Source organism: Tympanuchus pallidicinctus, unplaced genomic scaffold, assembly GCF_026119805.1.
Source record: "Tympanuchus pallidicinctus isolate F22 unplaced genomic scaffold, pur_lepc_1.0 scaffold1, whole genome shotgun sequence".
In the NCBI taxonomy this organism is placed as follows: domain Eukaryota; kingdom Metazoa; phylum Chordata; class Aves; order Galliformes; family Phasianidae; genus Tympanuchus; species Tympanuchus pallidicinctus.
In genome coordinates, this window is record NW_026294618.1 from 98,982,428 (window position 1) to 99,008,942 (window position 26,515).

The 26,515-nt window shown below is 39.5% G+C and overlaps 1 protein-coding gene and 1 non-coding gene across 2 annotated transcripts in view; one reads left to right on the plus strand and one right to left on the minus strand.

Moving 5' to 3' along the window:
• FSHR (follicle stimulating hormone receptor) overlaps positions 1-26,515 on the plus strand; it is a 213,135-nt gene that overhangs the window by 55,761 nt on the left and 130,859 nt on the right. The gene's annotated exons all lie outside the window — the stretch shown is intronic.
• LOC128090213 (U6 spliceosomal RNA) lies at positions 8,896-9,003 on the minus strand. The gene has a single exon (XR_008210870.1). It is a non-coding gene; the product is annotated as a U6 spliceosomal RNA (small nuclear RNA).

Here is a 26,515-nt window from a genome sequence, read left to right on the forward strand (position 1 = left end):
TTATTTATGAAGTGCGTTTTATGAAATGAGAAAGTGATGTACTGAACATTTTTACATTTCTGGGTGTTTTTGAATTTGAGAGAGTTTCAATATTTGTTTCCCAGCTAAATTCCTGTCTGGGAGGAGAATTGGCTTGGGATACCTTGAGTTTTCTACTGGATACAGTACTTACAGCGTTTGCATGGCATTAGCAATAATTCAGGGATGGAAGAAGTATGTATAATATTTAGTACTGGACTGATTTTTGTGCGTTTCCAATTTTTATTTAGCAATTCAAAGAAACTGTAATCAGTTGATCAGTATCCATGAAGCTCATTGATAAACCTTATTAAAAAAAAAAAAAATAGCTTAGCACATAATGGTTGGTAACTTTTGATATGCCCCTGTCAGGTTATGTATGTATTTTCTGGAAGAGCAAATGATTTATGAAAAAACACTGGAGCACGTTGCCCAGAGTGGTTGTAAAGTCTTCATCCTGGGCTCCAGCTGACCTTGTTCTGAGCAGGGATGGGATTGGATTAAATGATTTCCAGAGATGAAAATTTCTCAATTGTTCTGTGATTCTGTGGCTGAGTATTTTCAAGAGCTCATAGTCCATGGGAAAGAAGGCAGACCTGCGTTAAGAAAAAAACCTCAACTTACAGATTTCTTCAACGTAGAAACTGCTGTAATTAAATGGGATACTCTTATGCTGGAGTTGAACATCATTAGCTTCTTTTATGAAACCTAAGAAAGAAAATAAGGACTTACTAATATACAAAATTTCCCTAAATTAAATATTTATATTAAGTATTGCCTGAATATATGTTTAAGTGAGTTTTTGGGCGAATGTGTCTATTGGGGCTTGCTGTTTTTCTCTTTTTATAATTGAAAGAGTTCATAATAATCAACTTCATTTCTCAGCCACTGTTTGGGCCAAGGATTGGTGTCAAATCGGTTTTTTCAGTGCACAAGGGCTGCCAAATGTGCATCTGTCTCTTCAGGCAGCTCTAATCCTTCATGGTCCACTGACTTTACCTTTATGAGTTCTTCTGATTGATAATTGAGAGAATAAATCTTTGAAGAACTTATATAAATGCAAAAAGAAACCCCATTAAGATTCAAGCAGTAAAATGCATATTTTATATGGTACCTTTTCAATCCTCTACCATTTAAATTCATTTTGCCAGACAAAGATTCAGGATTGGCATTCAGATATAGATTTTGTTTTCATATGCACTGTCAGCTGCGCCCTCTATATTTTAACTTTTAGTACCAGCAGAGTAAGTGATCTGTTCTGAGAGCTGTCTTGCACTGAAGCACTTCACTGTGTTGAAGATGCAGAACCAAACAATTCAGCGTACTGCCTCCCTGCCCTTGTTGAATTTATACAGATGAGGCATTGTTTTTAAAAAATATTAGGTCTCATATGGAAAACAAGATCGGCTAGTGGTGGATTAATAGCTCCATTCCTAATGATGGAACAGTTGGAGTAGAGGGAGCAGCTCTACACAAGCCTTTGGTAAAGCAAGAAAACAAGGTGGAGCACCAGCACCTGCTGCCTACCTGCCATCAGTTTATTAGACTGATAAGCGCGGGCTACTTTCCATTCATACAATTTGCAGATAATATCCTAGGGTTAAGTTAGTGAAGAAAGGGGATACAACTGAAAGCCTTAAAAATTTATTTGAATGTTTTCAAAAACCAATAGCATACATTTAATCCTCATGGGTCTGTTTAGCTGTAGGAAGAATTGTATCAGCATGGCAGGGTAGCGTATAAATATAGCCTTATGCAGAGGATGACAAAGATTTAACTTCAGTAAATTTTGAGACCACTTGGCTTTGCTTATGCAAAAATGCTCCATTTAATTATTTCAAATTCCCTCTCTCACTTATGCCTGTCATAAGGTAAATACAATCCCATACAAAAAGAGAAAAAGCATCAATTTTTAATGAAATTATTCCTTGGATTTCTCAAGAAAAAAAAAAATCTGTACCTTTAAGACTGTTTATACGTTGTGCAACAGTTATAAAAGCAGTACAGTAGCAACATACCTGTGATAGACATATGTAGATAGAAGTGTAATTTCCCAACAGATACAGTTTTTACCCTGTGTGGTTGTGACTGTAAAACCTGCAAAAACTGCATTTTCTTGGCAAAAAGACAAGTTCTGTTTATTCAAACGAATCTATCACTTAACTACTGTTCTCTAGTGGCTGAGGTTAGGTATGCTTTCCATAGATACAGCCCTATTCACTGTTGTCCATTGTGCCCTCTCTTTGGTATTGAGTGGTCACAAGCTGTAGGATAGGTGTAATAAGAATGGCAAGCCTTATTTTTGTCTACCTACGCTGCAGGTAGCATTAGACAATATTCAAACATAGCTCCTGGGACAAGATCGTCATTGTTTGAAACCTGACCTCTTTCTTAAAAAAACTCAGAAGTGGAAATCCTATTGTTGTTTCTGTCTGCTAAAGTGCAAGTATGCAATAGAGAGATATATCTGAGTAATTGGATAAAAAGTAATCAGGTAGTTCTTAAACTGTCTTGGCAAAGACCCACGATGGATCCTTAGATCTCATGACTTCATAATTTTTTTCTTTGCTTCATAAATCAGCAGTCTTGCCTTGGATAATTGATAGAACAGAGTGGTACCAAAACAGAGGTATCTTTCTATTTATAAGGGTGGGGGAGACAGGAGGACATGAAGTGCCATAATTTCTCTGCTTTTCCTGGAATTTATTACTCATAAAGTTGTCAGGTTGATAGTGTCAAAGACTAAAAGGTTTTGTCTGCCCAGTTACAGCATATGCAGTGGTAGAGAAAATTTTGCAGTCCTTGCCATGTCAGTGTCTGCTGCCCTGTGCAAAGACGGAGATCGTTGCAGTGAGTGTATAGGATGTGACCTGGCTGCCAGCTTTAAGTGGCATGTCCCATCTCATGGACAAAAACTGCAGCCAGTAAGGCTTTGATGAAGTGGAACTAACTTCGGGGAGAAGATCATCCTAAGCCCTAAACATTACTGAAAGTTTTAACCATGTGATGTAGTAAGTCAAAGCTTTGATTCAGTCCACTTTGTCAGGTAAGTTTCACCCCAGAGGAATGTTACGTTTGACTTATTTAAACTCTGTATTTTTTCTCATGTTAAGAGTCCTCTTCTGTTTCCAGTATCAGATTTCTTTCAAGTAATAGCAGATATTTGAGGCCTTTCAATAACAAAAAACCAGAGAAGGTGGTCTGGGTATATGCAATCTATAAAATGTAGAATCACCCATCTTTACACAATGGGAAGAGACCTTTAAAGCCCATCTCGTCCAACTCCCCTGCAATGAACAAGGGCACTTACAGCTAGATCAGGAGCTCACAGCCCAATCCTGCTTGACCTTGGGTGTCTACAGGGACAGGACCTCCATCACATCTCTGGGGAGCCTGTTCCAGTGCCTCAAGGCCCTCACAGAGAAAGACTTTTTCCTTATACCCAACCTAAATTTACCTTCTTTAAGTTTCCTGTCATTTTCCTTGTTCACCCTGCTAAAACTGCTTTATCTGCCCACGCTGACACCAGACGTATAATGCAGTGACCCAGAACAACTCCTTCATCCAGCAGTCTTAGCTCATCTCCAGTGGTTTGTGCTCAGAGAGCAGCTCTGACTCGAAAAGAGATCCAGAGCCCAAAGGAGGGCCCACAACCACTACAGAAAACCATAAGCAATGCAACCCCGCACTGTAACTTGACGTCAAAGCCTATTTCATTGCACCCACACCAAGAATTTGGAGACAGTAATGGTGTCGTGAAATTGTAACTGTTGCAAAACTATGGTGGTACTCTTAATGGGAGTTTTAGAATCATCTTTGATGTTGTTAAAATCTGATCCAGCTTCCCAAAGCAGAAGTATATGATAGCTGCAAAAAACATTTGCCTGAAGAAAATATTTTTGGAAAGCAGTAATTTTAACTATACTAAAGCATAGATTTTTAATAATTGGTATAATTATTCCTAATTTTTTTATCTCTATGTTTGTCCTATTCTCATGTTCCTGTTATCTTTTATTTTTCCTACCTTTCTAGATAGAACTTTTCCCCATTTTTCCATCTCTACCATGTCTCCTTCCCTTTCTTATTGTTGTTTCCCCTGGAAACCTCACCATCGTTTTCTTCTCCTTTACACATAGCATACCACCTCCCTTTCTGCCAAGCTGAGCATTCTCACATACTAGTGTCTAGAAGTGACATGGATGATTCAGGGATTTTTTCTGCTTAATTTGTAGCAGCATTCCCTAACAGAAGCAGCTGTAATGGCTCTTCCATCTTGCATTCAACTTATTTTTAATAAGGGTAGTTATGCTGGCAAGCTTTGCTCCGCACAATCACATATGCACAGCTAGCACAGTACATTTCATGTAAGTGTTTGGGTTGTCATTAGAGACGTGACAGCTTCACAGTAGCTATGGGACTGCTGTTCCCACTGTCTCTAACTAGGGAATGAACAGTGCTGCAGCTTTACTGGAAATTCTTTGCTACTGAAGGGAACTAATCCTACGACTGATATGTATTTAAAATATATGCATTTAGTACTGCAAGTTAAATTATATTCAATTGCAGCAGCATCAGTACCACATTTTTTGTGTATATCCAAAATAATGGGCAGACGTTTTCAACTTTAGGCATTCTTACCATTTAAGGTGTAAAACTAACCAAAGCATAAACCTGTATCTCACCGCATCATTTCAGTCCAGCCTATTTTTCAGCCCTTAAATCCCACGATGTGATGGGGGAAGAACCAGTTCAGGTCTTCCAGGTACTTGTGTCCTTACCCAACTCAGGAGGCAATGACAGCTGCACTGCGGTTCCCACTGTGTATCTCAGCAGAGGAGTGGTCAGCTCTGAGGGCAGGAAATGCAGGGCTGGCACACTCTTCTGCCCGTCTCACACTCTGTCATGTGCCCTACCTGCCTGCCAGTGTAATTCATTTTAGGATGAATTTAGCACCCTGTTCCAAGTGGCGTTCCAGCAGCACTTTGGGCACTGTGGCTTCAGATGTACACAGATCTGGACAGGTATCATTGTGGCCGATTATACTTAGATAACGTGTAGAGCTTTCTTTAATTTAAATTTTAATAGAGCTTGATGTATTGCCAAAGCACAGCCAGTGTAGTGGCATCTACCTTGAGCCATGGCTTCACAGGTCCTACCTAGTGCTAGGTCTTCCCAACCTTCATTTAACTAACTAATATGCATATCCAGTGATGCACATACCATTTCTCAATCTCTGAATGCAGTATCATGTTGGCAGAGAAACTTCAAGTTACTATCACTCCATTTCTGTCTCAGGCATAGACTGTATTGGCCCATATTGTCTCTGAGCAAAACAAATCACATTTTTCTTTACAGGCATAAATGAAATAGTTCTTGAAGAAATAAAATAATAGATTAAAGCTGTCAAATTCTATAATCTTCTCAGTGACAGATATGTATTTTCCCTTTCCTTTGAGATCATCGTTTATGATGCTTGGAGGGTGAGAACAGGCATTATTGTGCTGTTAATGTTATTATTTTGTCTTTCTTATTAGAGCAGAGATGAAGTCCAACAGATAAGAGTTGTGTGGAATTTTCAGGCTCCTTTTTTCTCATACGCAGATAATTCCTACAACAATTGAGTCTGTGGGAGCCGTCTCCCTGTAATGCATTTAGCAGTACTAACAGATGCTGCCTGCTTGGTTCACTGGCACTTTCTTTTTGTCTTTAACAATGATTTCTTTTCACTTAACACCTTAATGAAAACTAATGTAGGAGATAAAACTTTAAATTAAAGTACTCTTATATTATAATTGGTATTGACCTTACCAATTAAATGTAAAAAGAATTACATTTTTATGTTTTTTAATTGTATGCTTAATAAATGAGGAATGTAGCTTGTCCCTCAAACAAGCTTTCTTTTTTATTAAGTCCTTGATTTTATGGAATTCAGTTACTGGCATGGGAAGAGAGACCACATTATGGCAACAACAACAAAAAGAATTGCAAAGATTAATTTTTCACAATTTCCTTTTAATAACGAGAACTCCAATCCTAAAAATATTGATCGACTCAAAAATTTTAATTATTTGTTTCTATTATAAGTATTTAAAAGAATAACATGTTTGCCAGGGAATGTGTAGGCAACCTACTTTAAGTCTCCTTGGTATTCAGTGTATAAACCAATTCTCCATGACCGGTAGTGGTTCATTTTTGATGGCCCAGAAGCAGACTGTACATTCAGTCTTAAGATGTCAGAACCATAGCAGTGAAGTGCACACCCATAGTCCCCTGTTCTCCCTCCTGCTGTTCTGGCAGCTATACATGCTGGTTGTGCTTCAGTACCTGCCTTCCTCTCCAGGCTTGGAGCTCAGGGCTTGGCTGGTTGCCATTCCCATAGGACTCATGAGAGGCTGCAGCACCCGTGATGCCGAAAGCTCTCATAGATTCCAGCTCCCAAAGCACAGAAACAAGTTGTGTTGGGACTCTGTGACGTGTAAAAGGGAAGACAAGGAGACAGCCAATAGGAGATTTTCAAAAGGAAGAGGGGCTGTACCAACTATGGATAGGTGGAACAGTCTCCCTTGCAGTTTCATATTGACTGCCAGTCTGCCTAGAGGAAAACACAGGCAGTGGCTGCTCTTCCAATTAGCAATTCCCACATCAAATTTTGACCTGATATAAATAATGCAGCATAATACGCAAAGTTCGTCAGGCAACATCATTTTCAGTTAGAGAAAGGATACTGGGATTCTGAGTGATGATTCATGATTAGGACATGGGTGGAAATTTTCATCGAACACGATATGGCAAGGCAAGCCCTGCTCTGTTATACCACAAAGGTCTGAGAGAAGGAAGCTGGCAAGACCGGAATATAAAACATCTGGAAAACCAGACGTGAAACCATGGTGACATGAATATGAGTCTTGTGATTGGTTTCCATGGGACCGGGATTTCACTCTGATTTTTACAGGCAACAGATAGAAATAATAGTAGTAATTAGAGAAGTCATCCACAGAATAGGGAATTTGGCATTTCCCTTGAACAGCAGACACACATTGTAATTGTCTCCTCTCCAAATCTGTGCTTAGACTGGCCAAAAGAGTCCTGCCAAAATGACACTGTGAAAACAAGCCAAACGTAGCTCCAGTGAGGACAAAATGGTGCTGGTTTCCCTAATGGATGCTTCTGTATATGACAATTTGATAGACCAGAAATGTGCCTGTGTGAGTTAAGGATCTATGTGTTGATGTTTCTGTGGAATTGTGTGCTTTCTAAGCCCTCCAGGGTTAGCCCCATCAGCTGTGCCAAATGCTGGTTGGAAGCAGACTTGACAGAAAAAACTCTGTGAGTCACATTTGAATATTTCAGTCTTTGCAGTAGATGCTGGGTTTCGTGGAAGTTAGAAACCACCAGAAGGATTAGACTAGTTATGCCCAGAGAACCCAGAAGATCTGATGGTTATGAGCAGCTGTAGCCCTGCTGGGAAGTACATCCTTTCTAGGATATATATGAACTTGGACGTCTGTTGGATCATCTGAAATTCGGGAAGTCTCTTTGGCTCTACAGGAGTCATCTTCCTCCTCTCCAACTCCAAACCAAAACTGTGCTGCTTCTCCTCCTAGTTTGGAATACAGTTATGTACAGTATGGTAGAGCCACGCTATGTTTTCAGCAGCATACTTTCTGCCCATATTCTCAGCATTCTTTACAATTATATGTTGTTCTTCTTTCATTCTTGAGCTAATCCTCAAGCCTCACTAGAATTGCTGTTCTTTGGCTTTAACTTAACCAAATGGCAGGTCAGCTCCAAAGTATAGTGCTGCTATCTCTGTTACTTAGGGATTTTCTGGACAGCAGTTACAGTATGCTCCAGTATGCCCATTCTCTCCCAGCGTGTGGGAAGGAATGTGTATTATTCCCAGATCTGGACATTGGAAGATGTTTCTGGAACAGATTTAATTGATGTTTGGCTTTCAAATTTCTGTATCACTCAGTTTGCCTTTACCTTTATTTACATAAAGCCTCGTTCAGAGACAGTTTCTCACTCCTGCCCATAAGTACAGTCATATATGGGCAGTACTTAGTAGCCTTCTCTTCTGTGATACTCGGGAGCCATAATGTACTTAGCCCTGCTGAAGGTGAAGATGTGAGCACTTGATAATACCCTCCCTAACATCCAAGAACTAATCCCCCCAGGGACAATCATTGTTTTCTTTATTGCTTTCAGTCTCCAGATACAGTCTGACAACTGTGCAGTGCCGTTTGGAAACCTAGGGCCATTTGTCATTTAAACATCTCCCAAGTGTTACAGCCACAGCCTCAAAAGACAAAAGCAAGTGTTGGGAGCTTCTGGAAACAGTGTAGTTTGGTAATCCTTACAATATTAAGTTGGATATTAAGACTTTTTTTTTTATCAAGAGTTTCCACTCCTGCATCAATCCTCTCAATAGCAATAGAGCCTTGTCATTCTCAGCAGGGTATTTTTATTATTTAGGCTGGGAACTGTGCAATAACATCTGTGAGGATTTAGAAGACAATTGCCAACTCAGCCAATAACTAGATATTATCTTGCAAGGTGGAAACAAAATCTATGTGGGACTTGAAATGCAGAAAATTTTGGTACTTTACACTCAGGATTTATTCTCGCATAGAGGTTTGCAAGCTATTTGTGTACCTTAGCTATTATAACACTTACCTTTCTGTGGAAGGGAGATGATATCACATCATTTATTTTGTGTTGACTCTACGGGCTATAGGAAGATGGCAGATATAGCAGGAAGAAAACAGGTGGACTTTTTTTTTTTTTCCTGTGCCAACGTTTAGAATCAGAATTGTTCAAGTTGGAAAAGACCCTTAATGGTCTCTTGGTCCAAATCCCCTGCAATGAACATGGAGAAAAAATATGCAACTCTTCACAAGTTTGCTTATCATTCTTGCATAGGGGCCATGTTGATCTTCTCATCTTCTGCATCATTCCAATTTAGTATATGTGCTGCTGAAGCAAGCGTATGTTGTCTTTAAAGAGTTAGAAAGGAGCAGCCAATAGCTACTGATGGATGTGTAACTACCAGTCCTATCAGGTGTATGCTCTAATTTTCTCTTTGTCTTTTTGCTTACATTCTTAGTGTTCTTTCAATGGCCTTTTTTCCACACCACCTTTCCCACTTTCACTTTAAAGGTTTGAAAAATAGGCAAACTTTTACAAGGGGGACCCTCATAGGGAATTATTTTGATTTTCTGCCACCATTATTTCCCATCCTTCTCTTAGGTCATGTCTGGGGCCCTGTTCTCCGTCACTTCTCCAATGCATGGGTGAGGCTGACTGAGTAAGAAGGGCAATGAGAGCTGCACTTTTAAGGGGCAATCCCTCAAGCTTGGCCCTGCCCCTCTGGCTGAATTTTAAGGGAGCAATTGGGCCAGGTCTTACCAGTACAATAGGACTCCTTGGCTGTAGATGAACTTGAGCAGTATGGTTTTGGACACCCTCCGGTGAGCTGCAGGCATTGGCTGGGCAATGCTTGATCTCTGCATGCTCAGCCAAGCCAGCCTGTTTGGCTGCGTACTGCTAGGTGTCACTAATACATGTTTGTCTTGTTGTCTTTGCTCAGTTCAGACCACAGTAAGAATTTTGCTTTGCTCTGTAGGCATAGGGCACCCTTTAGGAATATGTTGCTGTGGCCAGTCTGCAGGATGGTGAGACCAAAGGAGTTAGGTAGACTTTGCTGCTGGCTGTGCTTTAAAAGAGAGAGAAAAGGAAAAAAAAAAAAAAACAAAAAACAAACCAACTCCTTGTTTCTTCCCCAGCTGAAAGTCTGCCATTCACTTTGAATTTAGGCTTCTAATCAAAATAAGCATTGGCACTTAATTGTATAATAGGTGAATTGCCTTTAACCTCTGGTTTCTTTGGCAGCCTTTTGCCTATGCAGTTTTATTTATAGTGTTTATTTCAAAGATTGATGGCAGCTGGCAGGAGGCACTGAAACAACTGATAAAGATGACTGACATTTTGTCAGCTGACTGGATGACAGGGATATATTGCTTACATTTAAACTGCTTTGTGTGAATAAATCATTGTTGATGCCAAAATCTACCTTTGGTCTTCATCTGATCCCTGAGAAGTGGTGGCTGGGAAAGGTGTTTATTTAAGCAAGGAGAAACTTGCTATAAGGAACAGGATCTTATGCTCAGTAAAACTTTCCTTAGCAATGGCATTTAAATATTTAAAGTATTATTGAAGTACTTGAGATCTGTTCATGGTAAAGTTAAGGACAAAAGTATTATTCTTTTTGAATGTTCTTGGAAAAAAAATAAATAAAAAGCAACTGTTGTGGAGTCCTGTGGGGCAGCTATTAATATGGATGAGGAGAAAGATCTATGCAGTATATGTAAGTTATTTTCTTTTCTCTTTGAAAAGGTGCTAACGATCTTCAAAAACACTGAAAGTATGTATTGCCAACCCCTTCCACGTGCCTATGATAGTGATGCATACTCCAGCCCTAAATTTTAGGCAAGCAATAAGTTTGAGCAGTGTTTGTTGGAATTATCTCTTAGTTTCTTAGTTTTCTGCACCTTTAAGTCAACTTGAGTGCTTAAAAGGCAGAGTTCTCACGAATAAATACAGTGTGGGCAAGCTGTGTAAGGTATGTCTGATGTAGGTACGCAAAAGCTGGGTGAGTTTCTCTGTATTACAGACATAACATTCTGGAGACCAGGTGTAGGCTTTTCTTCTGTTACACTTGAGCTTTCTGTAGGGCTTCTTGCCAATCTGTTCCCAGTGGGTACGTTGGTTAAGCCAAGAGCAGGCATGATGGAGTACCCTCTGCATCTCTGTAAGGCTCTGAAGGCACAATGCGGAACAGTGGGATGTTGCTGAGACCTTTATCAAACCATTCAGACTGAGGAATGGGTGAAATATTTTCCAGGACTTGACAGTTCATTTGCATGCACTGGAGTCCTTTCAACAGTGAAAAGATCAGTGTTACTACAATTGCCTGTACAAGGAGTGACAAGGCCAGCAAAACCAAATGCTTCTCACTTAACGTGTTTTTGTACTCCCTTCCTCCTGTGGTATGCTTTACACTTTTTTTTTCCCCCTTTTCAATCTGAACCTGGTGATGTCTTGTAACAAAATGAAGGCAAGTCTTCAATGTAAATGCAGAAAAACTTAGTCTTTAGCCAGTTCAGTTCCTCAGAGTGGGTTTTGGGTGGGCTGTACTAGTGTAAGTAAAAGATATACACCTCTATGGATTGAGTGTCTCTGGAGTGTAAGCTGACAGAGCAGCAGCAATGAATAACTGAGACAGTGTTGGGGATGATGAGAAAGATAATCTTAACCTTCAGTACAACTGATCAGCTCTTTCCATTGGTTTATTTATTACAGATCTGCATGGGTTTGTTTTTAACAGTGTTGGAAATAAATAAATCCAAGATAATTATTTTTTCTTAATTCGTAGAATCTCAACATCATACTTAATAGATCTGGACATGAATGTCAATAGATGTCTGCTTCTGCAGAATGTGTTTTATAGTTTTTTATTTTTTTCTCTGAACTCTATGGCTTTCCACGAGTGGTATATTTGCAGAGCTTTAGGATAAAGGCACATCTGGATCTTGCTGTGCATTGGCACATGGGATGTATTTATTTAAATGTCAAGCCATTTTTGGCTTTTTCCATTGGCACTAATATGCACCACGTCAGGTTACATCAAGCTGTCTCCCATCATAAGACTTGATGGGATTTGACATGACCTGACATAGCACAATGTAAGTGTCTCCTCACATCACACACTAACAGAAATCTGGCTTAATAAGGAGTAATAATGCAGAAAACACAAGAACTTTCTTGCTGCCTCTTATCTGAGGCAGGTAGCAAGGTTAGGTTCCTGGCACACATTTAACTGAGTCTTGCACAGTAAACTCCTGCCTTGTTCTTTGTAGCCTTATGCAACAGGATCAGCTGCCACACATATGACACAAATAAATAAAAATTCACTTTTTATCATTCTCTTTTGAAAATCTGTTGAGAACACAATAATGTAATAGTTCAGGCATTTTGCCACCCTACGTGATTCAGTTTATTGTTCTGGCCTCTAATGTTCTCATTTTCCCCTTCCTTGATCACTTAATTTGTAATGTTGGAAAAGGGGTTGTTTAGCATGGCTTTTAACTTCTATTTTCAAAGGTTCTCTTTGCATTTCTAATGCTATTCTTTATCTGTTCTGCCATCTTCTTGTAATCTACCCAGTGTTCAATACTTAATTAAAAAAAAAGTTACTTAAGCATGGTTGAGTGACCTCTTTTGAAACTCTATTAGTAACTCCATTCTGATTTCCGTAGTTTTGATGAATGCTTGCGTAGGCATTGGATTCAAAAGTAAAAGTCTTAAAAGAAACTTATGCTGACATCTTGCAGGGAAACTCTCATTGCTTGTATGGAAGAAAATAAGAGATGTTATTTAAAAAAGGGTTTGTGGAGACAAAGTGTGGGACAAAGGAAGCGTATTCTTCATGTCTAAAAGTAAGCAGGAATGAGGTCTGCTTTTTGTCTTTGGAATGGGATGGCTTTTGATGAGGAAGGCTTGTTTCTCCTCTTCAGTTGTGGAGTTCTTTGTTGGTGTTACAAGTTTTCAGTGTTTACCAGGCATCTGTCAGAGATCAGGGTGCATATAGCAGGAGGAAACTGACATTAAATAACACAGAGGTCCTTGAAGTTGCTTCTGGACCAGCAAGATTAGAGAATTAGAAGGCCCCCAAGTTCTGTGCTGACATGATTCATGTGATGATTTTCCTTAAAAAAAAAAAAAAAAAAGTTTGTGGAAGGCTCCTGATTTTCAGTACTGTTGAAGAGTATATTGGTGAGAGAAGATGATTTCTCTGTTATTAGAAAATGAAGTCGTCAAGAGATGAGTTAGGTACTCAAGGACAGCCTGTGATCAGTTCCTTGTTACTTCCCAGACAGCTAGACTGAATACTTCTCTAAAATATCATGGCTGGATGGTCACGGGTCATTGAGGAAACCCATACAAAGTTAGCTGTTTTGTTCTGTTTTCTGTTTTATATAAAATTCTTAAATATTATCAGGTTTTCTTCTTCTTAGAACTTCTGAAACTCCAGCCTGATATTGCTACTCTTCTGATTACAATTTGTTTCTCCAATTCTAAATACAAGCCCAATGTCTTTGCCTACACTGGGATTAGGTAAATTCAGATCAGGATGAGTGCATGTTATATGCACAGCATTTCTGTTCCCAGAATAGTTTCTGGAAGATATTGTGGCCTGCAGGAAAAGGATGTGTACCAAGGTCTTGTTATAGGCAGCAGGCAGGATGCTGCCAGGGGGCCTACTGGAAGACCTGGTCTGTGCAGGGTGTCACAGGGCTTATTCCACAGTTACGAGAACAGTGTGTCCAAGACATTAATAAATCACTCTTGTATTTTGGGCTCCTTTACCAAGCTGTCTCTATTGCAACCTCGTATGTAGCCTAGCTCATCAGTTATAATCACTTTAGGGAGAGCGCAAGACAGCAGTTATCAAAGTAGGATAACAGCTTGGTGGGGTCAAGCCATGAGCATTTATCCATGTTCCAGATATACATGCTGACTGGGCTTAGTTAGCCATATGAATTGCCTAATATCTGTTTGAATCTTGTTGAAATGTCTTCAACTGAAGAACAAATGTACAAAAGAAAATATATTTAAAGAAAATCTCAGAAAAGGTACAAAACCATCATTGCTATCTAGTATTTGGAGCTAAGCATAACCATGAAAAATGAGTGATGTCTGTATGTCTGGCAAATGATGGAATAGTTGTGAGAAATGCAGGTATTGATATGTGAATGAATAAAACACTAGCTGCATCTAGTGAATAAAGTCAGTGTCTGAACTGCTAAAGAAATACCTTATTCTTATGAGCACACAAACCTAAAATATCACCATCTTCAGGTTTATGAATTTAAATGAACCCTAAAATTAACAGTTATATCATGGGAGAAGAAATCTGTATTTCAAAGTAGGAAAATATGAAACTGATTGTACTGAGTGTTTCATAAAGAAATTGAAAAGTACACTTTACAAATACACACTTTTTGACATCTCTGAATGGTAATTTCATCTTTCAAATGTCTTAATTCTGTCTTTATTTTTATTCTTCAAAAATCCCTGTCAGGCTTCTGAAGATATGTGATTCTGTGTACTGGGAAAAATGGATTGGAGTATTGTCAGTTAAATATGAGGAAGTCAGGCTTCCTCTCAAGCTGAAGAGGAATGAGATATTCAAAGTCAGCTGCAGCAAGGTGATTTTAATCTGACAGTTTGGCAATCTGAAAAACTGTAATTTCGCTCATATAATCTTTTTTGTCCTCTTGAGCTTTACATATTCCCTAAATATGGTGCAGCATAATGGGGACTCAGAACTATTCTTCATTCAAAACAACAGAAATTCTGCCCACTGAATATTTAAGGCAGCCTTTTATAAAATCTGTTTCAAAGGGGGATTTAATCTGATTTTTCAATCTAAATTGTGAAGCTTCTAACAATGGCCTGTTCCTTCAGAAGGCCTGGTATCCAAAAAAGCAGATTACTGCTAGGCAAAACCTTTGTCTGCAGAAGCCTACAAGAATTATGCAAAAGAATTTCTGTTACTCAAAATACTAGTTATCTTTCTGATTATAATTCTTCCAGATGTTTTTAACCTTTGCTGAGAAGGCAGAGTTACTGAATGCTTTATTTGCTTCGGTCTTTACTGCTAAAACTGCGCCTTGGTAATCCCAGATCCTGTTGGTAAGAGAGAGAGTCTGGGGAAAGAAAGACTTTGGTCAGACCCTATTTGGTCAAATAGGATCTGATAAGAAGTCACCTAGTGAAGCTCAGTACACACAAATCCATAGGCCCCAGAGGGATGCACCCATGCTCTCCATCAACTTTGAAAGTTCATGAGAGCAAGAGAGATGCCTGAGAACTGTAAGAAAGCCAGCGTCACTCCGGTCATCAACAAGGGCAAGAAGGAGGACCTCTTAAAACTACAGCCTCACCTCTGTCCCTGGGAATGTGATGGAGCAGCTTATTCTGGATGCCACCTCCAAGCAATTGGAAGAGAAGGAGGTTATCAGGAATAGTCAAAATGGATTCACTGAAGGGATGTCATGCTTGACCAATCTGGTAGTCTTCCATGATGTTATGTCTGATTTGGTGGATGAAGAGAGACCAGTGGATGTTTGTATCTTGTCTTCAGCAAGGCATTTGACCCTGTCTCCCATACATTCTTGTAGGTAAGCTTAGGAGATGTGAGATAGGTGAGTGAACAATGAGATGGATTGAGAACTGGCTGCCTGGAGAAGCTCAGTCTTCTGATCAATGATGCAGAGTCTAGTTGGAGCCCTGTAGTCAATGGTGTTCCCTGGGAGTTGGTTTTGTTGAACATCTTCATTAATGGCTTGGATGAGGAGACAGTCCGTTCTCAACAAGTTTGCTATGATACAAAGCTGGCAGGAGCAGCTGACACCCTAGAAGGCTGTGTTGCTGTTCAGCAAGGCCTGGATAGATTGAAGAGTTGGGTGGAGAGGAATGTTATGAGGTACAAAAAAGCAAGTGTAGAATCCTACACTTCAGAAGGAATAATTGCTTATGTCAGAACAGTTTATTCAAAACCAGCCTGCCTGGATGCTTTCTTGTGCAGTTTTCTGTAGGGAACCTGCTTTATCAGAGGAGATTGGACTAGATGATCTCCAGAGGTCCCTTCCAACCCCGATGATTCTGTGATAATATGGTTGTTTCTTCGTATTCTGCTCTTCAGCCTTTCACACAGAAAATAAGTGTAGGTTTGGAGTGGAACAAGTAATTTAGCAGTAATTCAGTTTTTCTGTTAAGAATGAGTCACCATCTGACTTTCCACCCCATGCACTCCAAAGGTCTGCTGTGGTAATCACCACTTCTCATATGCTTTGAGGTCATCCCTCTCTGCTGACCCATGAAGCAAAAAAATGGCAATTTCCTCTTCTATGACAGGGTAAAGCCAGCTTTGGCAATTAAATTTGAGCTGCTTGGTGTCAGTTGGCTGTTTTGGGTAATTGTGCAGCCAACTGCTAGACATCCATCCTGTTCCAGTTGTGGAATTACAGCTACGTAGGTTCTGGACTTAGGAAACCTTAATATAGGTGCTCTTGTCATCTATAATCTGAACAGCTGTGTTATGTTGTGACAAGTGATAAGAATTCTCTGTTTAGGAGTATACAGAAAGGATTTTTGCCTAGACAACAGAGTATTCCTTGTACCTAGCAGTGAGCTCACTGTGTTTAACTTCATCTGATTTTTTTAAATTAAAATCAATAGTTTGTGTTATAAGTATTGATAGATTTTTCTTTATTGTTTGAATAAGTATTTTTATTGCCTGTATATATTAGTATTATTAGTATTATATAATAATAATGTTATATTATTATATTACTAATAATTGTATTAGCATATATTAGCTCTAGAAATTCTGCATTCTATCTTAACTGTTTGTATGCTTCAATATATAAAAAAACTGGGAAAGGAGCTAAACCAAGAGCAGTCCCTTTGAGGAATTTTTTTCTCTCCAATTGTCAGATGGTCAGTGGCTTCAATAGAAGTGCTCAGCTGCCCTTTGCAGCACATGGAACTGGGGTGTAAATAGCTTGTGGGGTTTTTTTTTGCTTTCACTAGTTATCAATTATTTTAGTATAGTGCCTTAGTACCTCACGTATACCATGACTCAGTCTGAGTATTATCCTTGCACAGTCGTTTAGTTTCAAGTTGTAATGTGTACCTCTCAGATTTTATAATGCTGTGCCTTCACTCAGAACTCTTTCTAGTGACTATTCTTTCTGTACATGGGTAGGAAAGAGCTTTATAGAGTTAAGGATTGAAGTGTCAACTAATTAAAGTCAAATTCATCTGTTTTGCTTTAATGATTCTCTTTTATATCCTTTTTTTTTTTTGGAGGGGGGGATAGGGGAGAGAAAGGGAGAAAGACTTCTGAAAAAAGGCAATTTAATCTTTAAGTATCTTACAGTATGAAGCTACTGCATTTCATAGACTCTTGTGGCTTCTATTTCCAGATATCAGCGCATTCACATAGCACTATTGTTATTCTGGGCAATAGTAATGATCTGCAGTAGAAGTGGTCTTTTGCATGCACAAACCTAGAATAATAGAGGCCTGTGCCATTCCAGCTAGAAAAGAGCATCCATTTATTGTCACTAGTGATAGCAGGTGTACAGTTTGCTTCCCAAGATACCAATTGTAAAGGAAGAAGCACATTCATAAATGCTGTGAAATGAGGTTTTATCCCTTCCAGTCAATTGCAGTGGAAATGAAGACACAAATTTGTGACTACAGTTCTGAAAGTACCTCAGAAGAGTGCAAGGTACTGTGAGCAGTTAGGTGAGCAGTGCAGGACTACTCTTGCTTATCACTTTGTTGCATATTTCAGGTAGCCAGGCATGCCTTGCTTGGCTGAGGCTCAAGCTCACCCTGTGTTCTCAATTCTCTTTATGAGTTCACCTCTGGTGTCTCTGTAGTCACTTTATCAGACACAGAACCCCATCAAGCAGGGCAGCTGCAGTAAGAGTGCAGCTTCCAGGACTATCTGTTTCTGGAGCAGCACTAAACTGTGTTGCATTTGTTGGCTACTGCATGGATTCTTGCCAACTGCAAACTGTTGGTCCTGCACAGCAGGAAGCAAAACCCAGTGGCTGTAGGAGTCTTTCCATGGCTTTCAACAGTGTGCATTGGGTTAGCCCCTATAACTGAGATTCCTGGGGAAAAAACAAATTTGCAGCAACACCATGTGGTAATGCAATTAAGCTTTCACTGGTGTGAGTTCTTTTGGTTTTAAGGTACAGATCCATAGATAATCACCAAACTACTTTGTTATGAATTTTAAAATACTTTGGGGCGCTACAATGACTTGCCTTTCCCCTTTGAGACTTCTACCTAGCATAGTTTTCAGGACTGATAAACAGAGCTTGCATTTTCTGTTATCAGCCTATTTCCTCAGGTGAATTTTAAGTTGCATTGTATTCACAATGGGGCCATCTTCCGGTCAGTTTGCTGTTATAAATAAGCATGCTATTTATAATTGCATGTAATTAGAATTGTGCATTAGAAGCATTTATGGTATCTACCAAAAATACTGATTAAATTATATAGTGAATGTGTGCCTTCCTGGTTTAAATATGTTGAACACTTTCCAATACTGTTACAAATAAATGAACATATATTCTCTTCTCCCTTGCTAGCACTCTATCTCACTTTTTTGTTAAGCTCCCTAAATTTCTTTGACTCCTTTGCAGAGGGAAAAATATCAAAGGGCAAAAGTCCAGCCCAAACCTAAGGCTTTTTGGTAGTTAATTTTTCTCCCGTGTAATCTTTCCTTTTTCTCATGATTAAAATTGACCTATTACAAAATACATCAACACTATACACAGTGATGTTGTAAATAGCAATAGATCATGCATGGATGCAAAACTTTCATTTAAACCTGGTAGCTGAATCACTGTGTTTTTTTATTTTTCCCTTATCCTCCTACCTTTTCTTACCTCCAGGGGTTTTAATCAGTAAATTCCTAGTCATCATAATGAAATTATTTCTGTTACTATCTCAAAGAAGATGTTCTCCTGGTCCTGAAAGATCCTTAAAAGTATGCAGAAGTTGGTAGGCTTGTCAGTTGCAATCCATTACCTTTCCTTATTAGAAGTGGAAAATATCCAAGTATGAAGCCGTCTTCAGTCTTGTAGTATGTCCTATACTATATTCTGTCTGATTGCAATCCCACAATTGTTTTCTGTTTGTAAAACTGGCAGTGAATGATCTTGCAAAATTCAGGAATCTGGCTGCAGAATGAAGTATTTATGTTGCTTGAAGGCATAGCATATTTTTCTAAGCACGTGCAATAGAAATAACCTATTCTTCTTATATATTGTCATCTGTGTTGCGTTTCAGCAGCATAACAAGTTCCTCTGTGTGACAAGTGTCTAGAGGTTAAGAAGTTTATTAAAAGCGTTCCTTATAGTTTGTACCATATCCAAAATTTTAACAGACTTAATGGAAGTACAGACTTCCCACTCTGTACTATGGGTTTAGCCACGATTGCTAAAAGCAACTGGAAGTTTAAGATTGAAGCTAATTATATAGGTAACTGGCTTCAATTTTATTATTATTATGAGCTTTAATTACAGGCATTAATTCAGTGATATTACAGGTGCTGTTCTCTTTCTTTGGCTCAAGAAAATGTAAATGAAGTAGGAAAAGGAAAATCTTGTTTGAAGAAGGGCATTGAAATGAGGTTGGCTCTAAACAATCTACTTGACTCACTGGGGATAGGATACTGTCATTAAAACCTATGGCGAATTGCTTATGGATTACTTTGTAGCCTGGTTGCAGTACAACGTTGTAACTGTGGACAGTGGCAAAACTCTACACGCCTGGGTGAGGAACATCTAGATCTGAGCCTGCTGGCTCCTCTGTGTCCTTTCCATTTTCCTTTGCAGTTCTTCAGTACTGCTTCGTTTCTCCTCATATCTCTCCTACATCACAGTTCTGATCTTGGCCTTATTTCTCTCTCCTTTTGCTTCTTGATCTCTGTCTATGGCTATGAAGCTACGATCCAGACTGCTAATCCCAACCTGTCATCTCTACAAGAACTTTGTTCTTGATTATTGTTTCTTTCAATCACTCAATCTGCAATCCCTTGTGCACTGGGATGTCTTCAGCTGTATGTCTACTAGCATCATTTGACATGTCTCTTGATTGTATTCCTTAGTAATGTTTGAAATGAGATCCCACACTGGGAAGATGTAGCGTGTGCTGTGTTATCCAGGTGGGACACAAGTCCTGTATGATGAAATCTAAAAAGTTCGAACATCTTGCTTGCTCAGGTATCAGTGTATCCTCAGAGACCATGCCTTATGTTTTCAGTACCGCAGACTTGCATTATAGTGAAGCAGGAACTTGCTGTAGTCTGAAGCAGATTTGATTGCTGATTCCAAGGGGACTGCTCCATGAATATGAAGAGAAACAGCACTGGCAGTGAGTTTGCAGTCCTGCTCATCAGCTATCTGTTGCTAGATGGTGTAGTCAACAGAGGTGCTGGTCACTTCTATCTTCCATAGGTCCTGAATGGTCAAAACCATGAAAAAACGGATGCATTCTGCATTTCATAGTGAACTTTAAGATTTTACTGTGACATTTCATGTTCTCTTTGTCATCAATTTCTCACTTCCTTACAAAAGGTAAAAACTCTTCTCCCATCTCCTATGGGATGGTTCTGCTGCAAAGGGAATTATTTATTTATTTATTTATTTTTGCAGCTTCTAGCAATCATTTTGAAAGGACAGAAATTAAGTTATACTGTCCCAACATTCATTTCACCACTCTGCACTGTAGCAGGGGTCAAAGAAGCACCAATGATGACATTATCTGTTGAGCTCAAGTAATGCAATAACCGTGTTCCAAAATAAAAGACAAGACTGCTGTACTTGATAATTATTTAGTGAGATAACACTGTGGAGATGCAGATTATAGTAACCTGAACCAGTGGAAGGACTGGGGGGAAGAGGGGGTTTGGTTGCTTTCTAGTGTGTGTGTGATTATTTTTCCGGTTCTCCATAATCACCTTCTGATTACCCTTGAGTTTTACTTCTTAATGGAGTTTAGGGTTTGGAGCTTTGTTCTAGCTCGTCGTTTCTTAATTTTTTAGGTTCTGTTACTGAATTGTGTTGCTGGATCAGTGTCTTACCTGTTGCAATGGCAGGAAGCAATTACCAATAAAAGCAAACAAGAAACATCTGAGCAGTTAGTGAAAACAAACTGATGATATGGTGGCTTTGTTTATAGAATCATAGGATTATTAAGGCTGGGAAAGACTACTAAGGTTATCTTATCTAACCATTAACCCATCTTCCTGTGTGCACTATGTCCCTCAGTGCCATATCTCTACATTTCTTGAACACCTCCAGGTTAAGAACCACTCATCTCTGAGAAGCAGGAGATCTGGATGTCTGCATACAGATAAAAGCCACGAGAAGGGTTAATTGGATGAGCAGCAGTAGAGAAGAATAAAAATGATTATCAGACAAATGTGAGCAGAATGAAACTGACCTGTATGTTGATGCTCGTGACCCTTTTATATTTTTCCTGTTCTTTCCACAGGTACCTTGGGGCAAACAAAATAGCAATGTTTAGTGAAAGGTGAAGTTTTTAACCTGTACCTATGCAGCTAACAAGTAGACTTGTAGAAGCATGGTCAATAAGACAGCAGCATCTAAACAGTAGCTTTGTTTCCAAAACCAAACACTTTGTTATTCTGTTGGTGCTGTGTCTTTCTTATTTGTTTGGATTTTTCCAGCTAGAATCACAAAATGACATGGGGAAAAAAATGTTTGCTTCAGACTCTTAGATCAAAAGTGCCCTAAATTACGATATGAGTATGCTGGAGCAGGTCCCCTTCAAACACTGTGGTTGAATTGCTCTTTGTCTTTGTCACCTTCTGGAGCAGAGGCTGGATTCCTGACATCCATTAATGTCGGTCTACAAATCATTGTCTGTGACACAGAGGAAGAAATTCTGATTTACACCACTTCACACCCTGATGAATACAGCTTAGGGACACTGCCCATAAGTGCTTAGGGCCCGTATCTGTTAATAGAAGCAAACAAGTGTGAACCATAAGGATTTAGATCTTCAGTGGGAAAACAAAAAACAGAAAAACCAACCAAACAAAAACAACCCGAGGTTCCAAAAGCAGACAAAGGAAGGAATTAAACTGCTCGCTCTTTATTTTATGGTCTGGCTTTGTCTTCACCTTACCTGCATGGAAGCAGCGAAAGTGGAAAACAAAAGAAGAGAGCAGTTCTGGAATGGTACCTACTTTTTTCCCTCACTTTGGAAAGAATTAGTGTTGCTATAGTTTTCATCTCCTCTAAAGCAGGGACGAGTTGGGGCCCTCCTTTGCTTCAGACTTCTGACCCCCACACCATGCCCACTTCTGTGGCACCAGAGCCTTTCAGCCACATGGCAAGAGATGGCTCTGACTCCTGTTATACGTACCTCTCTCTTTCCCTTTCTTTTCTCAGCTTGCTTGGGATTTATTAGATTTCTGCATGGTGCTCATATGTTTAATTAATTAAGGCAGGCTGAAATGTGGTTTTCTCTTGGATGTATGCAGAAAGAGTTGAAACTTGTGATAGAGTAGAAAGTGTTGATGCTGCAGGGCTGTACTTCACAGCCTTGTAAGGCCCTCAAGCAAGTCTTTCTCCTGCAAAAATGAGATTTACCCTTTCTGAAGGCAGTTCCTCTGTGCGTGTGGAGTGGCACTGCCTGTGATCCTGCTCTCAAGTTTTACATGCTACCACCACTCCTGGATATCTTTCCAAAGGAGTCCTTATTTGCATTCATGGCCTAATGAATCCCTCATCTTCACATTATACCTTGCAAGCGTAGAGATGGTGGAGGGAGGATGACTGCTGCAGGGTATAATCCCCTCTGCATATGTAGAACAGGTGAGCTGCATCCAGACAGACTGAAAATTTACTGCTAAAAATCACTAGTAGTGAGAGGACTTTCTTGTACATAGTGCTGGAGACACCTGGCATTGTGATCACTTCTTGTTTCTAGAAATAATGCACTTGTTTCTTGTCAGTAGTGACAAGTAGCCTTTTTAATGTGTTGCATATAGAAATAAGAGAAAATGCAGAATTAAATGTTCTCCTAGTTTTGGCAATGTGATGAACAACACCAGGCAGCATTTTCATGTTTCAGTGTATATAAATTCAGTATAACCCACGTCTGTCTAGCTTAGGATGGTAAAATTATAGCTGTAATAAATACAGAATCTTTCGTTCGTAATGTACTTTTCTGTTTCCCAAGAGAGAAGATTTGGGAACAAACTTTACAGATTACCTTGTTTCAGCCTAAGTGCATTCATTTAAAATGTTTGCTGTGCTGGACACTTCTTACAGTCTGAGTTTTCCTGCTGTGGTTATTGCTCTGGCTGCACGGATCATTGAACAGAGAACTGATATGCCCTTCCTTGCTCTCCTCTAATAATCAGGAGGGAAGTAGCAACTTGTGTTTGCAATGAGGCTCTCAAACTAACAAACAAAAAAAAAATACATCTAGATAGCTGCTGGAAATAGATGCCCTCTGAAATACCTTGCTGACCCATGCTCCTTGTAAGTACTTACGATTTGAATTGTGTAGTGCTTGATCATGGAAGATTTGGATTCACATTTAAAATCTGCATCTTTGCTTTTTCACTTGCTTATCACTGGGTGTTTACTTTTGTCTGTTTGAAGTCTGCAGACTCCAGTTTCTGTGCCTAAGAAAACGCATGGAATAGCAAAGGTAATGCTTATGAGCAATTACTTTATGAATGTCGAAAACCTCTTATGTTTCTTTTTGCATCCGGTATTATCCCTCTTCCTCAAGACCTATGAGCCATGGTAGCTCTGATGATATCATCTCAAACAGCAAGCATTGCTAAATAGCTCTAATGAAATCTCATCAAGCAAGTGACTCCTGAAAGGTATGCTCTTTGTGAGAGCACATATTAAAAAAAAAAAAGTCATAAATCAAATAAAGTAGCTGTTATCTGTTCTTTTGATGGTGTTGTGCTACTGATAAACAAACAGAAAATCCTCAAGAACTAGCATGTCATTTTAAGTCTATTTTTCCCATTCAAAAGAGCTATTCATTTCAAATAACAAAGAAAGGTTGCTCTTATGCATGTCTGTGTGGTGTTCTGCACTGTTGTATGGGTGGCTTACAGCACCGTGTTTCATATTCAAATCTGTTTGGTATTTCCTTGACCTCTTATGTAATTAATGTCTGTAACTAAAAGGCGCTTCTTATGAAAAAGCAAGAAATTTGTTGTGTAACCATAAGTAGACAGCCTACGTTTGTCTTGTCTCATCCATAAAGCCACCTTTCCTATTAAACTAGCAGGACGGTTTTGCCTAAACTGTCAATGCAAAGTTGCAGTGTACTCTCAATATTTCTCTTACTTCAAAGCAAGGGTTTCGGCTGCTGAAAGCATTTCTGTTTTCTCAAGTCTTAGTTTCAGCTGGGATGGAACTATTTTTTTCAGAGCATCCAGTATGATGCTATGTTTTGGTTCTAGGAGAAAAGCAATGTTGATTGATAACACACCAATGTTTCCAGTTGTTACTGAGCAGTGTGGTACAGACCCAAGGATATTCTAATTTCTCAGCTAATACTAATGAAAGTCTGGAAGGGAGCAATTAGGAAGCTGACTTAAACTGGCCAAAGGGATATTCCATACCATATGATGTATGCAGAAAGAGAGTTTTGGAGAGGGTGAGAGTTCATCTCTCTTTCTTCAACTCCTTGCAGGCTAGCTAGGCATTGGTCAGGACCTAGTGGTAAGCAATTGCTTGTGCACCAATTGCTATATACAGTCATATATATATGTCATATTAATTATCCTTTCCTCTATCTTAGCAAATAGTTTTATCTCAACCCATCAGTTCTACTGTTGATTTTCCTTAAGATTCTCTCCCCCATCCCACTAGCAAGTGGGGAGAGTGAGCGAACAACTCTGTGATGCTGAGCCACATGCAAGGTTAAACCATGACACTGATCATATTAACATTAATTTCAGCAAGGTGTTGTAGAGCCAGTAGCTCCAAGTTGGTGCTGGAATTGTTCCAGATGGGTAAGTGTAGGATTCAGCAGCCTGTGGTGAAGTTGGGATGACAGTAGATTTTGAGGTCACCCTCGATGCTTTCTTTCCTTCAGGGATATACATACACCCTGGTCTTACTTAACTTTACTAAGTCTCTAAACCAGGCCAGTTTGACCTAAATAAACTGCTTCTTGTGGTACAACGTTTTCACACTCAAAGACTGAAGGTGCTTTTCCTTTATAACAGTTTCAATGTCTTTCTAATGGTTATCAGTGGGAGTTTTATGCCACTGGATATTAAAGTGTCATTCCAGACTTTATTGACTAAATTTGTAGACCTTGTTTCTCTCACTGGGAAGAACTTTTCTGGGGGCCACCATTAGAGGCAAGTGTGGTTATGCTAAACAGCATCTCTGGTAGTATGAAGTATGATGATATCGGAAGTATGGTGATACAGGATGTGTAACAAAAGAGCAGTGTTCATTTCTGTGATGAGGGGGCTGAAGAGGGGGCAGGGGAGTTGGAACTAGATGATCTTTGAAGTGCCTTCCAGTGCAAGCCATTCTGTGATTCTGTGAAGTGGTAGCCAAGTTTACTCTGAAGCAATTCCAGTTCACGCACAAGGCTGCAGTGCTTACTGCAGCACCAACAGAAACTGAGAGAAATGGGGATATAGTATGGTTTGGAATGGTGTTCTTACCATAGCCTGGCTAATAACAGTTCATGTTGCAATAGTGTTAGTGCAAACTTACGGATTAGGGTAGTTTGGAATCTGTCATTGATGCATGGAGATTTATCCACCAGTTCCATTAAGATTGATCCCCTTCACATTGATCTGTAGCTACCTTCTCCTATTTCACTAACAAAACCTGATTTAACTTATATTCGGTTCAATAAGGAGTACTGCCTGCTGAAATAGGATTTGCTTTCCTGCTCACCTTTCTAGGAAGCCATCGTCAGTTGTGTTTTCTGAACAAAACTTCTTCATCCCAAATTCATGAAGAGAAAGTATTTTGCTACATTTTTCCAGTATTCATGTGGGATTTAGTACATAATCCAGTGCTGTTTCCATCTTGCAAGGTCCAGCATTTACAGGTGAGCTGGGATTTAACAGTGACTGACATGAATGTAAGCATCTGATTTCTCTTCTGAACAACAATTCAGAGTAGGTATCGCTACTGGGGAAGAAAACAGAGTGACAGGGAAATGTCAGACATAATATTGGAGGGGAACTGCCGTAAGAAAGTAGTCATAAGTGAGCATAGCTTTCAAATATCCCCTACAGGATTTTGTGCTGTGGTGAGTTGGATTTTTTTTATTTTTTCCCCCCAGTTCGTAAAGCCTGCACCTTGGTACAACCCCTGGAGCTGTGACATACAACTGCTTTGGGAGCATTTACTCCCAATTTTCTTTCCTGATGCGGGAGGGGGTTGATGTATGGTTTTGATCTCATGGCTATTCCATTCCTCTCTGCCATGCAAAGTTCTCATCGTTATTTGGCAGCTATGACCCACGCACAAGCGGTGCAAGGGCCAATGCTTCCTGACCTGCTTCTCCCTTCCTCCCTGTTTCTGATAAGACCTGTCATCTGGCCCTTTTTATATAAAGACTGTTGTACGCAGCCTTTAAATAGTACTAAACGGTAGGGAAGTGATGGCAGTTTTTAATCACAGTAGGCTCAGTAATAAGACTCTCTTGCAAATGACATGGCTCTAAAATTTTGATAACGTGCAATCTAATTATCCAGCTGGCCTTTATCCAGATCTAAGGCTTATGTTCTGGCAAAGTGAGCACACCTAATCCTGCTGGTGGTTCAGCTCTGCCATAACACAGCGCTCAATATGAAGCCTGAGCACAG